The sequence below is a fragment of the Oncorhynchus tshawytscha genome, linkage group LG10, assembly GCF_018296145.1.
Source record: "Oncorhynchus tshawytscha isolate Ot180627B linkage group LG10, Otsh_v2.0, whole genome shotgun sequence".
In the NCBI taxonomy this organism is placed as follows: Eukaryota; Metazoa; Chordata; class Actinopteri; order Salmoniformes; family Salmonidae; genus Oncorhynchus; species Oncorhynchus tshawytscha.
The window spans coordinates 19,130,786-19,144,944 of record NC_056438.1 but is presented as its reverse complement, the minus strand read 5'-3'; the positions used below and the strand labels follow the sequence as shown (position 1 = coordinate 19,144,944).

The following is a 14,159-nucleotide window of genomic DNA, read 5'->3' as shown; positions in this document are numbered from 1 at the left end:
TTTTCCCCCACTCAGTCACCACAAACAAACCTCCCGCAGGTGGACTTCAACAACTACAGGCTGATTTGATGTAGATATTCGAAACGAAGCGTTTCGTATCGGGTCCATGTAGGATAAACGGTGCTTTACTTAATACCAGAGAAGCAGTGTTATGCCAATATAACAATGTGCACCTTTCATTGTCATTCCCAGCCATTACAGACACGGTGCCGATCAGCATTTTGTCTGGTGGTAACGGGGTTACCTTGGCGAACATGTCAGAGCGCTCATTACTTCCTGTGCGCTGTCCCATATACAACAGACGTACCCTGAACCTGGTGCAGAATACACAAGGTTTCTCCCTCCGTGTATTTAATGATACCATTCAATAAATAAACAAAGACAACACGAGTAAATTTGTGTCTGGTAAAAAATGTATTCCAAGTGCCAGGTCTCCCTCCATTCAGAGACAACAGTACAGAGTGTCAGGTCTCTCTCCATTCAGAGACATCAGTACAGAGTGTCAGGTCTCTCTCCATTCAGAGACAACAGTACAGAGTGTCAGGTCTCTCTCCATTCAGAGACATCAGTACAGAGTGTCAGGTCTCTCTCCATTCAGAGACATCAGTACAGAGTGTCAGGTCTCTCTCCATTCAGAGACAACAGTACAGAGTGTCAGGTCTCTCTCCATTCAGAGACATCAGTACAGAGTGTCAGGTCTCTCTCCATTCAGAGACATCAGTACAGAGTGTCAGGTCTCTCTCCATTCAGAGACATCAGTATCAAGCCCACGCGTCAGTCTGGACTTCATCACATCATCATTGGTGAGCGGGCAAGAGGTGAGGCTGGAGGTAAGGTCTCTGTCAGCGCCCCATTGATGGGCATGGCAGTCGTAGATCACCTCCTGGCCCTTCATCAAAGATACTGGTCGGTCTCACACACACACACACACACACACACACACACACACACACACACACACACACACACACACATACAGAGCACTGATTGCATTCTCAACCTGATCACTGCGTTCCCATTTCTATTTCACTTCAGATATCATGAAACGTGACCCACCACCTATGTGGTGCTTTTTTACATAGGATAAAGTAGAGACTCATGGTGTATCATACACTGCAGTTGAGGAACAATGGGAAAGTCATTCTGCCTTGAAAGTTGATCAACTTGTAACCTCACTTTTGAGAAAATGGCCTTGACTCAAATGATGTCAATTAGCCTATCAGAAGCTTCTAAAGCCATGACATAATTTTCTGGAATTTTCCAAGCTGTTTAAATGCACAGTCAACTTAGTGTATGTAAACTTCTGACACACTGGAATTGTGATACAGTGATAAGTGAAATAATCTGTCTGTAAACAATTGTTGGAAAAATTACTTGTGTCCTGCACAAAGTAGATGTCCTCACCAACTTGCTAAAGCTCTAGTTTGTTAATTAACAAGAAATGTGTGGAGTGGTTGAAAAATGGGTTTTAATGACTCCAACATAAGTTTATGTAAACTTCCGACTTCAACTGTAAATGATGTTTCACAATGTGGTTCTCAAAGTAATGAAGTGGGTTTGCCTTCTGTATGTGTATAAATGATGAGTCTGTGAAAGCTTTTGCAGCTGACAGGTGAAGGTTGCTGGTCGGATTCTTGTCAACATGTCGCTGACTGTTCCATTCATTGGAACGCTCACAGTGAGGGCATGTCTACGTGATACTGATGAGGGCCCCCTTGCTGCTCTTCTCTCTGCTGCATGTTCAGCTGCAACCTAGACATCTCTCCAACAACTGCAGCAGACAATCTTATGATGTGGTGTTGACTGGGAGGGCCTGTGACAGGGTGATATACACTGAACAAAAATACAGTATAAACGCAGGACACAACAATTTCAAAGATTTTACTGAATTACAGTTCATATTAGGAAATCAGTCTATTTAAATAAATCCATTAGGCCCTAATCCATGGATTTCACATGACTGTGAATACATATACACATCTGTTGGTCATAGATACCTTAAAAAGAAGGTAGGAGCATGGATCAGAAAACCAGTCAGTACCTGGTGTAACCCCCATTTGCCTCGTACACGTTGATCCAGAGCATCCCAAACATGCTCAATGGGTGATATGTCTGGTGAGTATGCAGGCCATGGAAGAACTGGGACATTTCCAGCTTCCAGGAATTGTGTACAGATCCTTGCTACATGGGGCTGTGCATTATCATGCTGAAACATGAGGTGATGGTGGAGGATGAATGGTACGGCAATGGGCCTCAGGATCTCGTCACGGTATCTCTGTGCATTCAAATTGCCATCGATAAAATGCAATTATGTTCATTGTCCTTAGCTTATACCTGCCCATACCATAACCCCACCGCCACCATGGGGCACTCGGTTCACAACGTTGACATCAGCAAACCGCTTGCCCACACAACGCCATACATGCTGTCTGCCATCTGCCCGGTACAGTTGAAACAGGGATTCATCCGTGAAGAGCACACTTCTCCAGCATGTCAGTGGTCATCAAAGGTGAGCATTTGTCCGGGTGGCTGGTCTCAGACGATCCCGCAGGTGAAGAAGCCAGACATGGATGCCCTGGGCTGGTGTGGTGTGTGCCCTAGATATGGGTTGCACCTGGGACACTAATGTGACTGTTTTGTCTAAATTCCACTTAGAGAGCCATGGAAATACTTTTACATTGCTAAAGTAGGCAACTCATTTGTAGGAAACAACTTTACGGTCGTCTCTTCAATCAAATACGCGGTGGTCCCCTCAATCTTAGTTAGCTAGCTAAAGTTATACTGCATCTAGTCAATCTGGCGACATCACAATCTTGACAAACGGTTTTCCTACTAATAATTTGCCTTCTGTTGAAATGTTTATTGTGTTTCCAAGCCAAATCTGATTTGTATTGAGGTAGGCTAACATTAGCTAGCTAGACAACTAGTTAGGTAGCAAACATCAAATCAAAATAAAATCATTTTGGTCACTTACACATATTTGGTATTTGTCAGATGTTATTGCGGGTGGAGCGTAATGCTTGTGTTCCTAGCTCCAACAGTGCAGTAGTATCTAACAATTCTCAACAATACACACACTAAAGTAAAATAATGCAGTTAAGAAATATATAAATATTAGGACGAGCAATGTCGGAATGGCATTGACTAAAATACAGTAGATGAGTAAAGCAGTATTTAAACATTATAAAAGTGACTATGCTATTCTAGCGATGATAGTGATAATGATTATCAAAATATACATAACCAGATAAATATCAAGGGGTCTAGCTACCAGTATACTCACCACCACTGGGGACCAACGAAGTCCAACCACCTATTCCACATGATAGGGTCCTTCGGCAGGGCATGCAAACCATAGTTGTTGGCTGTGCATCCTGCTGGAATCATGCATTGCATGCTCAATCCTTATAGGGCTTTTCAGTCTCAAACGGCCGCGATTCTTTGAGCGCGTTTGTTTGGGGTGATGAAACAACGGAGCCCACATTCAATGAAGGGAAGCAAAGTGAGCGGAGGGGCGATTTGCACGTGGAGCTTGGCAAAAGGGGGCATGATTTGTTGACATAGTTGTAATCCAAACCCAACCTTCATTTACTCGTTGTGACGCGCTGAGGTCCCAAACTCTGTTTTAGACAAGACTGACTTTATCACCAAAATGATCCTATTTTCACTTTGTAGTCAGTTTTGACACTAGAATACATGTTTGATGCCACATACACTGTTTTCCAAGGGATTGTTTGGTTTTTAGGGGTAGTCACTCTTCAATGTATTTTTCCAGTGTGTGTGTGTGGGCGTCACTTGAGCCTGTACTGTATACAGTAGATGTGTTTGTGTGAAGTAGGAATGACAGGAATCTTTTTGACTTGTACCCATGAGAGGGATGCTATATATATCTGCAGTATGAGAACTGAACTCTCTCCACTCTCCCCGCAGCGCTTCTCTCTCTCTCTCTCAGTCCCTCTCCTCTCATTACAGTAGGCCCAGTCACTGTAATTACCCTCCACACACACACAATCACAAACACACATCCTTAAGGACTGTGCCCCCACTTACCCTCCCCTGCTGTGGGAGAGGAAGGGGGATTCTACTACTCAACAGAAAGATATATACACTACTTCACATTCGCACCCCCCCCACCACCACCACCACCACCACACAGCATCACACACACACATACTATACACAATACTGTACTATTCAGGTTGAGGAGGGAGGCGTTTTCTTAGCTAAACTGACCAAAAGGCTCCTCCAACAACACATAAAACTTTGCATAATTCTTTCCCTAAACAATGAGAATTTCTATCAACCAGTGGCAATATGTGAAAAATCATAAACATCTATGTTTGGTTCAGATGTTGTCAAGACCAGCCTTGATTTGGTCCAAACACAACGTCTTTTCAACTTTCATTCAGAACCGAAAATGTACCTGATTTCAACGTCCCGAAAATAAACATTTTCAACATCCGGAAATACGTATTTTAAACATCTGGAAAATATGTATTTTCACCTTTCATTCAGAACCTAACTTTAATGTCTGGAAAATATGTATTGATTTTTCTTACTGGGTCTATTTTACATTTGCTGGGGGGAACAAGAAGAGGCTGTTGATTGATGTGGCCGGGGTGGGACTCAAGTGTACCACACACACTGCTTCAGCCCGTAACCCCCCACGATACACACACACACACACAGCCCCCTGAGTATAAAGTACATTGATGACTGAAAGCTATGTAGTTCATACCCACTCAAACACACATGCATGGGATAGCAGAGAATAAAGAGAGAATACACTAAGCAATATATATCTCTCTATAATGCATTGCTCTGAACACACTCCATCACTTTGTTTTTGACTCGTCATTACAAGATTTATAATCAAACACACACTCTCACATTGACATAGAGCACTCTCACGTTGACATATGGCACTCTCACATTGACATAGAGCACTCTCACATTGACATAGAGCACTCTCACATTGACAGAGCACTCTCACATTGACATAGAGCACTCTCACATTGACTTAAAGACTCCATTCTACTGGTCGCTTTCAGACAGTCACGCAATACGGAACATTGAAAGAACATTCATTCTCATTCTCAATTACATGTCAATACCATGTACTGCTATGTCTTGAGTCTTTCTCTAGTGTGGTTCTGTGTGTGTTCTCTCTATGTGCGTACTTGTATGTGTGTGTATGTGTGCGTATGTGTGTGTGTGTGTCTTGTCCTGTCTTGTCTGGGGGAGAGGAAAGACACCTTGTATGTTCATTGTGCCAGAGAATATCTCCTTGTGAGGTCACGATGTAATTTACTATCGGTAACAGGAACAGGCAGTTCAAACTCATGTTGTGTGTGTGTCCCTGATTTTGGTTCTGTGGGAGAATCATCAATGACACACTCCTATCCTGCTGAGGTGGTGGATCTAAATATACTGTGTGTGTGTGTGTGTGTGTGTGTGTGTGTGTGTGTGTGTGTGTGTGTGTGTGTGTGTGTGTGTGTGTGTGTGTGTGTGTGTGTGTGTGTGTGACACATGCTGCCTTTAATAACAGACCATGTGTTTGGCATTATTATAGTACCCACGTTGGTGAGTCCTGGGGGGATTGAAGTGCCCAGCCATTTCCGTCCCCAGAGAGCCAGAAACCTGGTACAGAACAGAGTTGGGGGTTGATCAACCGCATTATATCCCATGTTCCACATGTACACAACATGACCAATAGTATGTGGACACCTGCTTGTCAAACATCTCATTTTTAAAATCATGGGCATTAATATGGAGTTGGTCCCCACTTTGCTGCTCTAACAGCCTCCATTATTCTGGGATGGCTTTCCACTAAATGTTGGAACATTGCTGTGGGGATTCGCTTCCATTCAGCTGCAAGAGCATTAGTGAGGTCGGGCACTGATGTTGGGTGATTAGGACTGGCTCGCAGTCTGTGTTCCAATTCATCCCAAAGGTGTTCCATGGGGTTGAGGTCAGGGCTCTGTGCAGGCCAGTCAAATTCTTTTACACCGTTCTCAACAAACCATTTCTGTATGGACCTCGCTTTGTGCACAGGGGCATTGCCATGTGGAAACAGGAAAGGGCCTTCCCCAAACTGTTGCCACAAAGTTGGAAGGACAGAATCGTCTAGAATGTCATTGTATGCTGTAATGTTAAGATTTGTCCTTCAATGGAAATAAGGGGCCTAGCCCGAACCATGAAAAACAGCCCCATATCATTATTCCTCCTCAACAAAACTTTACAGTTGGCACTATGCATGGGGGCAGGTAGTGTTCTGTGAGCTTTTGTGTTCTACCACTTCGTGGCTGAACCGTTGTTGCTCCTAGACGTTTCCACAACAACAGCACTTACAGTTGACCTGGGCAGCTCTAGCAGGGCAGAAATTTGACAAACTGACTTGTTGGAAAGGTGGCATCCTATGACGGTGCCACATTGAAAGTCAGTGAGCTCTCCAGTAAGGCCATTCTACTGCCAATGTTTTTCTATGGGGATTGCATGGCTGTGTGCCTTATTTTATACACCTGTCAGCAACCGGTGTGGCAGAAATAGCCGAATCCACAAATTTGAAGGCGTGTCCACATAGTTTTGTATATATCGTGTATTTTGGAAAAATGTTAAGGCAGGCACAGTACATTGACTTATCAATATGCATTAATATTATCAGTTATTATAATTAACCATTGATATTATTGGTGTTATAAAAGGTTTATAACAGGGTATAAGATATTTTCATATTATTCTGTATTTGTAATCTATTCTAGTCTTTGCTATTATATTATATTATCGGGCAGGATATCAATTATAGATGGTATTACTGTCCTTAGATCAACACGGGATCATTTTAGACTACAGCAGGATAAATGCTTTAATAGCTGTGATGTCAGGATAGTACATTGTCCAAAAATAGGCAGTCAGACGGAAAAGCTGTCCGGGTGATCAACCGGTAGGTCAGTCACGAAGCGAGCCCACCTTTAAAAAAAAACACACACACACACACACACATAGAGAGGCAGAGGAACACGCCCCGGTAGTCGCGGCTAGAGTGAGTCTCTCGGTATTCGATGCCAGTTTGCTCTGTCAGGGAATTCCGGGGACCGTGTGGTGACGTCAGCGAGCGAACGGACAGAGCAGGGCGCAGGAGGGGCGTGTCGTGTCTGTGTGTGGAAGACGCAGCCAGTGGGTTGGTGTGTGAATCTGTAGCGATAGCATCATAGGTTGAGCAGAGACTTGTCCCAGAGACTTGTCCCTTTAAAACACAGTTCGACTCAGCGCAACCTAATTGCCTTATGTCGACACAGAGAGAGAGAAGAAGAAGACGAGGACTGTAAAAAAGATAGAAGGCAGGGAGAAAACAAACGGAATAATAAAAAAGAGTATCTCGCTTGTCGACTGAAGCTAGGATTTCAAAGCCAGACAGAGTGACATTAGTTGGGCGTCAAGTGATATAAGTTTACAAGAGCTTCGAAAGGAAGCGAGTGAGACTAAGTGAACTATGTTACATTTGTCTGAGTCGCTGGAATTCAGCTGCACAGAGAGAGAAACTTGCAGATACAGCTCTGACTACTGCCTGGATTCAGGAAACTCCGCAAATACGGACTACAGTGTTACACACTGAAATATTTTTACTAGTGAAAAAAAGCTAGTTTGTTTTGGAAATATTCTCAAGAATTCCTACTACTCCAGACAGCAGTACGTGAATATATATATTTATTACTACAGTGTTACATTGTGAATATCTTTATAGCTTGTGTGTTACATTGTGAACGTCTTTTATTACGAGCATTCTGTTGCAATACTATTCGAATGTCAAATGTAACTTTTTATCTTGCGCCGCAGTTTGTCTAATGTACACAGAGAGACATGTTGCCATTGGCCGTTTTTACTTGAGGTCTTGTAGGACGAGTTTAAAAATAAAATACAAATCAGTAAAACTTTAGTAATGTGGAAATGTCTACTTTGGGCTTTTCGTCGTTTTCTCTTCGGCTTGTTTGTTCATATCGATTACAAGAGAGCGCGTTCAGAAAGTGACATTTAGCGACGGGGTCGGGGAGCTGATATTCAGCCTGGTAACGTTAGTGTACAACATTTAATAGTTAATAGATGAAACCGGAAGACTTGTTTGCTCACGCTGGCTTGTTATCTCTTGTCGTTTGTATCAAATATATTACATGGGAAATACGTCGCCTATTATAATTCCCATTTTAGCTCATTTGTAATGACAAACCGTCTACATAATGGGTTGAATGCGTAAATTACAACAAGGCCATAGTCTATTCTCTTGATGCTTGTGCGGTTGTTTTGGTGAATTTATTTTGACAGTAGAAAGAGGGAGGCACTTCAGAAACATAGCAGCATCCCACGTGTGTTTGTGGGACAGATACGAGGAATATATGGAGGGAGAATAGGGGGGAGAAAGAAATTGCTTGTGTAAAGATCTCCCCCCTCCTCCGGGCCTTTGTTTGTGGGAGGGCTGACTGGGGAAGTGTTGAGTGGGGATGGGCAGACAGGGGGAGGTAGGCAAGCTGCCTTATAAAGCGAATGTATTGCCCCAAGTCAGACCTTCCTCTGGCACACAAAGAGTCGAATTGAAAGGAAGTCATTTGCATCGTCCACGGGGGGAGGGTGGTGTTTTTGGTCTGGTTTTGGTGTGTCACTCACTGTGTCTCAAAATACCCCTTTCTGTCTGGAAGAGCCGTCAGGGAAGAGAAATAGCACAGAACAAGCAATTGAAACACGATTGGAAAGTTAGCCTGTTACTGACGGTATTCATGATCATTTGACCGGATAAAAAAATAAAGTCGTTCGTGCAAGAACTCGACTCGGTGCTATGCATTTTATGGGCCGTTATAAACCGAGCCTTGTTCCAAGGACCGGCGTGTGCTGGCATGGGGTCGGTGAAACCCTTTGAACCCCACTTCCGATCAATCAAGGCGATAGACATGGAAACGAGTGGCGTGTTTCTTGTTTGGGACTCTTTGAAGTCCGGAGCTGTAAAGTTAGGACAGGTTGAAAGCTGCTTACGAAAATATATTCTCCTATCATACGGCTCCAGTTTCTTGGCTGAATAGTAGCCAAGTGACTGCTTCTTGCTCTGGCTTGAATCACCCGCCCCCATGTGTCCCATCCCGTGATCTAAATGCGAGTGAATGAACAATCGCCGCCCATTCTACTACATCTATGACGAACATGTACCGTTAAAGTTGTACACACACCAAATATTTGTCTGAATATTTTTTAAAGATGCACCATGCAGAAATCGCTCCGCTATTTACAGGTTGCAAAAATGATATATGAATTTGGTCGGGTTTCCCGAAAAGTTACATATTAAGGCTCAACTTGAGTCAACACTGATGAAAGGGGAATAAGCAGGGCTATAGAAAGTGTAAGTGTGTGTGTATAGGTGTTGGATGAAGATGTTTGGCCCATGGTGTTTTGAGGATGGTGTATCTTACATAATTGACAGGTGGTGTGGGTGTGAGATTGGTTGTAGAAACAGGTGTGGCTTGTGTGTGTAGGGGAAGAGTGGCGGTTGTGTAGGAGGTGTTTGTGGCATGAGTAATGTGGGTCAGTAGGCTAGTTTACATTTCTTAGTCACCTGACACTTCCTCGGTCGTTGAGGGAGGTTGTGATGAAATGGGGTCAGTGTGTCGTGTGAACATCTCATGTTGTCTCAGGCCCTCTGACATTATTTTCATTGTATTGCGCCCGTGAAAAAACAAAAACTTTCATATTGTGTGGGTGGTTACTTGGGTCAGAGGCACGGGGAACTAACTTGATGATGTCAGACACTAAAAGCCTTGTTTTACTCTACCTGAAACGAAAGGTGTAATTTCTTCAACAAGGAAGTGGAGTACAGCATTTGTCATGCTGCAAACAATAACATGAACTTCTGTCCTATCTCAAACATCTAGCAGGCCATTTTGATAACAGTCCAACATATAATCAGGCAAAGTTTTCGGCTGATTACTTCCACCTATCCAATCCTTTCAAATATACAGGAGTGGATTATAGAGAGAAGGGTCTAGAGGTCCATTTAGAATAAGAGCACGTGTATTGATAGGAGAGCGAAGAAGCAGGGTGGGTGAGAGGAGGAGGAGGTGCTAGGAATTACTGGGGTAAAGCTCAAGCAGCTCTGTGTGGAATTCCACCTAGCAGTGTTGAGGCCTCTAGCTGTGACTCTATGGAGACCGACAGGCTGGTGTATCACACCGTGTGTGTTGACTCTGTCGGCGAGGTAGTTCTGTGTTTCTGTCTTTGCATTCTACGGTTCCAGCGCCATATGTGTTCCTGTTATGGAGTTCCAGAACCGTCTCTGTGTGTGTCATGAAAGCTCCCTTGTGGGATCTGTGACTATTCTTTAGCTTCGTTATCCCTGGCAAAGTGCCACCGATGATGCAGAGGTGAAAGGGAGGTGTATAAACGTGTGTGTGTGTGTATGACTAACACACCACAACACACACAGGGAAGGAATGTGCTGTTTTTTCCTCTGTCACCCCAGTGACTACTTCACTCCAACCCCTGAGAGAGAGAGGCCAGGAATGAGTGTTTGAAAGGGAGAGGAAAGAGATGTGAGTATTAGAAAAACAAAGAGCGAGAGAGAGGTGAGGACAATCGGTAAACGAACAGTCCAGTGTTCTTTGGGCTATATGAACACACAGTTCAGTCTGCCGTAACAACAGAAATGCATCATTATCACTGCTTTATGTCTGTTCAGAGAACTAGAGCTGTGTAATTATTACCTACCAACTATAATATGAACACTGGACTGGACGGTAGCTGTACCTCATCTGGCTTTGACTCCGATGGGGAACTTTCAGTTCAAGAGGTTTGTTGACTACTGACAGTCATGTTCTCTGCTCGGTCCCGATAGGCAGGCACACACACGCGCTCAGATAGGGGTCGAAGTGTGTCGAGGGTCAGGTTGTCCTTGATGTTGTTGTTCAGTGGAGACATGATCGCAGACCTCCAGCTCTTGGAAGGAACATAAAGGACAACCTGATTCTCAATAGACTCCCACTCCTATCTGTGTGTGTGTGTGGGGGGGAGGTTCAGTCCAAGAGGTTTGTTGACTACCGTCAATAATGTTCTCTGCTCTGCTTTTTCCCGATTGGCGCACACACTCTCAGATGGGAGTGTGTTGAGGGTCAGATTGAAAATGAGGGGCTGATGATGAAAAGTAGCTGCTCTTAGCTAACTCGGGTGCACGCATCATATTTCACTGTCTGAAATGTATGTTTTTAATTGCACGTGGTTCCTTTAAATAACCTGCCAGTACTACAGGTTGACCTTAATGTTAATGTTCTTGGAATGGAGAATGTTCAACCTGTACTAGGGAATAGAGAATGTTCAACCTGTACTAGGGAATAGAGAATGTTCAACCTGTACTAGAGAATAGAGAATGTTCAACCTGTACTAGGGAATAGAGAATGTTCAACCTGTACTAGGGAATAGAGAATGTTCAACCTGTACTAGGGAATAGAGAATGTTCAACCTGTACTAGGGAATAGAGAATGTTCAACCTGTACTAGGGAATAGAGAATGTTCAACCTGTACTAGGGAATAGAGAATATTCAACCTGTACTAGGGAATAGAGAATGTTCAACCTGTACTAGAATGTTCAACCTGTACTAGGGAATAGAGAATGAATAGGGAATAGAGAATGTTCAACCTGTACTAGGGAATAGAGAATGTTCAACCTGTACTAGGGAATAGGGAATAGGGAAGAGAATGTTCAACCTGTACTAGGGAATAGAGAATGTTCAACCTGTACTAGGGAATAGGGAAGAGAATGTTCAACCTGTACTAGGGAATAGAGAATGTTCAACCTGTACTAGGGAATAGAGAATGTTCAACCTGTACTAGGGAATAGAGAATGTTCAACCTGTACTAGGGAATAGAGAATGTTCAACCTGTACTAGGGAATAGAGAATGTTCAACCTGTACTAGGGAATAGAGAATGTTCAACCTGTACTATACTAGGGAATAGAGAATGTTCAACCTGTACTAGGGAATAGAGAATGTTCAACCTGTACTAGGGAATAGAGAATGTTCAACCTGTACTAGGGAATAGAGAATGTTCAACCTGTACTAGGGAATAGAGAATGTTCAACCTGTACTAGGGAATAGAGAATGTTCAACCTATACTAGGGAATAGAGAATGTTCAACCTGTACTAGGGAATAGAGAATGTTCAACCTGTACTAGGGAATAGAGAATGTTCAACCTGTACTAGGGAATAGAGAATGTTCAACCTGTACTAGGGAATAGAGAATGTTCAACCTGTACTAGGGAATAGAGAATGTTCAACCTGTACTAGAATGGAATAGGGAAGAATGTTCAACCTGTACTAGAGAATGTTCAACCTATACTAGGGAATAGAGAATGTTCAACCTGTACTAGGGAATAGAGAATGTTCAAATACTAGGGAATAGAGAATGTTCAACCTGTACTAGGGAATAGAGAATGTTCAACCTGTACTAGGGAATAGAGAATGTTCAACCTGTTCAACCTGTACTAGGGAATAGAGAATGTTCAACCTGTACTAGGGAATAGGGAATACTAGGGAGAATGTTCAACCTGTACTAGGGAATAGAGAATGTTCAACCTGTACTAGGGAATAGAGAATGTTCAACCTATACTAGGGAATAGAGAATGTTCAACCTGTACTAGGGAATAGAGAATGTTCAACCTGTACTAGGGAATAGAGAATGTTCAACCTGTACTAGGGAATAGAGAATGTTCAACCTGTACTAGGGGGAATAGGGAGAATGTTCAACCTGTACTAGGGAATAGAGAATGTTCAACCTGAATACTAGGGAATAGAGAATGTTCAACCTGTACTAGGGAATAGAGAATGTTCAACCTGTACTGTACTAGGGAATAGAGAATGTTCAACCTGTACTAGGGAATAGAGAATGTTCAACCTGTACTAGGGAATAGAGAATGTTCAACCTGTACTAGGGAATAGAGAATGTTCAACCTGTACTAGGGAATAGAGAATGTTCAACCTGTACTAGGGAATAGAGAATGTTCAACCTGTACTAGGGAATAGAGAATGTTCAACCTGTACTAGGGAATAGAGAATGTTCAACCTGTACTAGGGAATAGAGAATGTTCAACCTGTACTAGGGAATAGAGAATGTTCAACCTGTACTAGGGAATAGAGAATAGTGGCGAAAGTCAATCTCTCTTGAGAAAGTACTTTCTCTCTTTCTGTATCCCTCTCTCCACCTTAATAACCGTCTGCCGCGACGCCACCGATACCACGGCAACCGTTGTCTAGGAAACAGAGTCTCAGCTCTGTTGTGGTCTGTGCGTGTTTTTGGGGGAACTAATCAGGGTGCTGACTTGTTTGTTTGTGTCTGTCTTGCTCTAGATTCTGGGAAGTGAGGCCATGGGTAGTACTGAAGACACTGACTGGGGGAGGGGGGACTTTGGGCTGTTCTGTCCCTTTCTGGTACCTTCAGACAGAGAAAGCAGGGTGTCGTGTGTGACGCTGTTTCCCTGTGATGTTGTGAGCCGGCGTGTTCGGGGAAAAGGCAGGCAGGTTTTTTTTTTTTAAGTGAATGAACGGGAAAGTGAGTGAGTTTGATCAAGTGTTATTGTCGATAGTGAACGTAAACACACGCTTATGGTCGTTCAGATTTCGGCGGCACAAATGTCACAACATATTTCTATATAGTCACATATACCGTTTTCGGTCTCTCACAGACATTCGTATAGTGAGTCACTGCTTCACATCCTCACACACACTGGCACGCACATCTGTGTGTGAGTGCTCAGACGAAGGCATGGGCTCTTGGTCTGACTGACTATCTCCCGCTTGGAGTCATGCTGTTTCTGGAAAACGAGAAAAGAAGAACGTCACCCCTTCTTGTGAAGTCTTGTCCTCAACATCTCTTTCGCAGAACATCTGCTTGAGTGACTGACTGGAAGTCACCTTACCCTACCCCCACACGCGTCAGTCAGCCCCCTCAAACTTTATTAGTGGACGATCAAGAAGAAGAAAAACTGCCTTCAGCCCTGTTTATGGTCCGTTAACGTTCAAATGCCTCGGTTCCGTTTGTTTTAACATCTACATTTAGAGGTGAAACCCTGTTAATGGTTTTGTATTGACTCAGGTTTACTCTCACTCGGTCACATATTTACACAGAATTATTT

The 14,159-nt window shown here is 43.4% G+C and overlaps 1 protein-coding gene across 1 annotated transcript in view; it reads left to right on the top strand.

Moving 5' to 3' along the window:
- Nucleotides 1-7,185: 7,185 nt before the first annotated feature.
- Nucleotides 7,186-14,159, top strand: part of LOC112236313 (lysine-specific demethylase 6B-like) — a 31,269-nt gene continuing 24,295 nt past the window's right edge. Inside the window, 1 exon segment of the mRNA XM_042328295.1 lies at nucleotides 7,186-7,689. The gene's annotated coding sequence lies outside the window, so the exon portion shown is untranslated.